Consider the following 4362-nt stretch of genomic DNA (forward strand, 5'->3'; position numbering starts at 1 on the left):
ATTGCAGAACGACGTTTTCGCGATGAAAAGGGTTGACTGAGTAGAAGTGGGTGGCTGAAAGGAGCGAGCCTCCGGAACGAGGGCGGGAGAGAGAGGGGTTGAAGAGGGCGTGGAGTGGGGCAGAATAAGAAACAGGAGGAAGGGACGAGGTAGGGGCGGCTTGTGCATTTGAAGGAGTTTAGCTTTTCTCGTATCAGATTTCGTTTCCACGAGTGGCGTCGAGTCGAGAGGTCTGTGTTGGCTCGGAGAAATGAGTCGAGTGCTCCGGGGAACCCTCATTACCCCCCGTTCTTCCACTCCTCTCGACCACCGTGACTCCGGGGAACACTCGCGCCCCCTTATTCGCCCACCCATCGCTCCTCTCTGCTAGGTGCTCGAGAGTAGATTTATTTCACGAGAAAAGTGACTAGGAGACTGATTCGGCGGTTCGTTCGGCTGTCTCGCTGCTACGCGAATGTGCAAAGGAGCGTGTTAATAAATGCAATACCTACCCCCTACTTCTTCGCTTGCCGATACGTTTCGGAAACTGTGAAATAAGGAAATCACGGGAAGACATTCGAGGCTCTACTCGTGATCTTTGGCTATATTCGATTTTTTTAGACTTCTGGTTCTCTTTTTGTGGGACAGAGCTAGCGCTAACTTGGACTTAACGCTAGGAAAGTATCAAACCCGTCAAAATGACGGATTGCAGATTTCTTAGTTTCAATTACAGAAATTATTAAGATGCTTTTGTTGAAGTGTACTTACAGTGTCTTTTGTCGAAATCGAGAAATAGTCTTATCTCAATATACCAGAAGAGTTCAATGAGATGTTCAAAACATTCAACTCTGGTTGTTCTAGTGTTAAGTGCAAAGTAAGTTTAAATTAAGGAAGGATATACTGCATCAGGTTGCTGTTAACGTTCCGAGGTGTGAGTATGGAATTGATAAAACGAGTTGTTTCTTGATCGAAATACACGTGCCAGAGTCGTTCTCTATGGAAATACAAACTTGCTTGACATTTAATTTAAGCAGCCGATTTTAGGTCGCCGAGAATATTTGAACGTTCAAAAGGTCTATAGAGAATATCCAGACGCGGTCCTTGAACGTTGTCTGGTCATCTTTAAACCGTGCGGATGAAGACCATCGTCCAAGTTCGGTGCAACGATTTAGATACCGGCCTTGAAGCGACACTTGAAAGGTGGAGAGAAAATCTCCGAATCCCGACCATCGAGAGTTTCGACGAGTTATAGCATCGACATATATTTCTCTGTTTGAAATATGTTTAGCGTTAATTGCTAAAATTTCTCTAACCGAATTTTGCAAGCTGACTAGGTTTCGTTAATAAGTAATTCTTTTTTCATTCTCTCAAATTTATAACTGTTCCTCTAAAAGAAAAAGATCGCAAAATCATTCCGTAGTATTTTTAAAATTCAGACCAGAATCGCAAGATTTCTCCAATTACCCATGTTTCTACTCCATTCTTCCCTAATTTCGGCCATCCCGCATAATTCAACCATCAACCGCAATATCCCTCCGCGCGAACACTCCAATTTCCCCGTTTCCCGCGAGTTTCACGCGTTCGAGAATTACCAATGCGCAACTAAAAAGCGCGGAAGAAAGGAAAATAAAGAACCGGGCCACGTGAAATGATAGGTTCAAGCTTGATAGTAGTTGGCGCGAGGGAAGAAATGAATTTGGCACGCGGCCAAACCGGGTATGCCCCGTTCGCGCTGCGTGGCGACAATGCATAACATTATTAAAGCGCGACAGGGTAAGAGAAATTTCGAGGCAACGGCCAAGGGAGAGAAACGCGAACGGGAAACGGGAACCCGCCGTTCTACGACGAACTATGATCGACCAAGCGTGGAGAAACGCGTGGTCGCGACACAAAGGGACGCAGAAATGGGAAGACTTCGCCTCAGAGGCTGATATAGGGCCGATTCTGCCCGCGCCCGTCCAATATCACTTCCTTCTATCGATCACCTGTAAACGCGCGGATCTATCGACTTCAAACATGACGCACTGTTCTACTGCAACGGTCGGATATACCACAAAGCTCGAACGTCGATGGGGTAGTTTACGAAGGGGGAAGGACCGTGAGTTTTTATTTGTCGCGCGAAGACACAGCCGAACGCGGTTTTTCGCCGGACTGAATACTCGTCCCGGGACAATTTTCACGATGTCAAGCTTCATTTTTTGAAAGTTCGATAGACTTCAGGGCTCAAAGAATCGCGTTCTACCGCGTGATTCTACGAGTTCTGATTGAATTCTGGTAAAATTCCAGATGAGATTGTGCAAAGTGGTATTTCAGTTGTGGTTCTGTCATTTTCTAAGTTTCTTTTTTACGTAGGCATCTACTGTACCTACTTTTATGTAAATCTATATCTGCTGCCTCCGTTATATTAGGTCGCAGTAACACATGAAATGTCCGATTTTTAGCGGTAAGTTTAAACGATCGTAACTTCTTTAATATTAAATTTTACGAAACAAAATCAGAACCATTACATTCCACACAAAAAAAAGAAAAAGAAAAAGAAAGAATGTGACAAAAGAAAGTTTACTCTTGAAGTCGTCATTTTCGAAAATTTCCAAAGACAAATATTTACCGAAAAAATAAGGTTTAAAATATTGATGCAACAGAATCGGACATTTCATATGTTAAAACCTAATAGTTCTACAACTGCATTTTTTCGTCCGACATTTTTCTCGCCATCGCCTAAAAAATTCTTTTTTCTCTACCACGCATTCAGGGCATTTTCGGGATTTTCCCATAATGGCCAAAGCGCCTGTTTTATGTCCCTGTCGATCCTTACTTTCTTTTATTACTCTCGTCGTACGTTTCTTATAAATACGAACGAAACAACACATACAATCCTTCGGAAAAGTCTACGTATATTCTGCAAATAGTATCCCCAAGGTTTACTTTTTATCTTTATTTTTCCTTTTGAAAAAAGACCAAAAGTTCTACTTTCTTGTATTTATAATTCCCAATGAGATATCGTCGATGTAAAATTATCGTTTCATTCGCTGATCCTTTTTCCACGAAATACGTGAATATTAGGAATACCGTGCGACGCAGGCAGTGTCGTCAAAAGTAAAATAAAAAGTTCAAAGCTATACGACGCATTTTGCGGCTTAGAAGCGTCGCGAGCGCGCTAAAACTTGAAATATTTGCATGCACATTTGAATTAGATGATTTATACGACGGTTAAGCGATAAAAATGAACATTTTTAGCGGCCTTTGAAACGAAATGTTTATTTTAGGGAAATGTTACATTGTGCGAACGCACAAAACAATTGTTTGGCTGTTTGTAGTGGCCGCACAGTGCCGGTAAACTTTATTTTTTGTTTCGATGTCCCCGAAATCTCTTTATCATTTTGGACAGTTTATTTCACGGAGCAGAACTGAAGGGATCGAATGGTATGTTTTTCGAATTAATTCGAACGTGGGAACAGCGTGAAATCGATGTTTAACATCTGCTATTCTTATTTGTGGCGATGATAAATCAGTAAATAAATAAATACATTCCAAAGGAGCAGAAGAACAAAATATCCTATTTTGAAATAAAGCCAAAGAATTATTGTCGAAATTGTGTTTCGATTTTTCAATTTTTAATTATTTAATTTCATCGAATCGATTTAACGCTAGTCTAATTTTATTCGAGTACAATTAAAGCGTCGTTTAAGATTATATTACTGTTTCTGGTGCGTTGTAAGGCGAGTTTACTGGCATACACACGGTTAAGATTTCAGGAATATCGTGAAAACTTATTTTTCGAAATAAACACAATAGCTTTGTGAAACTCGCGTGCACTAGAAACTGTTCGGTAGGTGGAAAAGATCGCGAGAGCCGGAAAACTTGGATAGGTTTCTATGTAATCAAATGGCAGATACGTAGCTATTCTGAACTCGCTAAGTCGTTTTCTCGTGGTTGTAGTTTGTGGCTATAGAAGTTGTTCGGGTCAAAGAGAAAATGCACCCGGTTCAATTTATATTTTTCTATGAACGGGAATTTCGCTGTGATTTCCTTTTTTAAATTACGAATTTCTCTGTACCTTGAGCTTTCGAGCTCAAGTTTGTCTTCGAAAGGACTGAAAAAGTTATTTTGCATATATACCTAACGATAAGAAATTTAAATTAGAGTGTTTTGAGACATTCTGTGTATTGTTTAATATACGCTAGGACCTCCTATAACGCGGGAAATGTAGTGGAAATTAAGTTCCACCCACGTCGCTTTTTGGGCCAAATTTAAATAATCCAAAATTCCAAAGTTACCAATTCTAAATTTGATAAGTTTCTAAATTTCATAAATTTCTAAATTTGCAAAATTCTAAATTTGCAAAATTCTAAATTTGAAAGATTCTAGATTTGAAAGATTCGA

At 40.3% G+C, this 4362-nt stretch overlaps 1 protein-coding gene across 4 annotated transcripts in view; it reads left to right on the top strand.

Moving 5' to 3' along the window:
- Positions 1-4362, top strand: part of LOC108572085 (CUGBP Elav-like family member 2) — a 471722-nt gene that overhangs the window by 334505 nt on the left and 132855 nt on the right. The window lies entirely within an intron of this gene.

The sequence above is a fragment of the Habropoda laboriosa genome, unplaced genomic scaffold (assembly GCF_001263275.1).
Source record: "Habropoda laboriosa isolate 0110345459 unplaced genomic scaffold, ASM126327v1 scaffold67, whole genome shotgun sequence".
NCBI lineage: Eukaryota > Metazoa > Arthropoda > Insecta > Hymenoptera > Apidae > Habropoda > Habropoda laboriosa.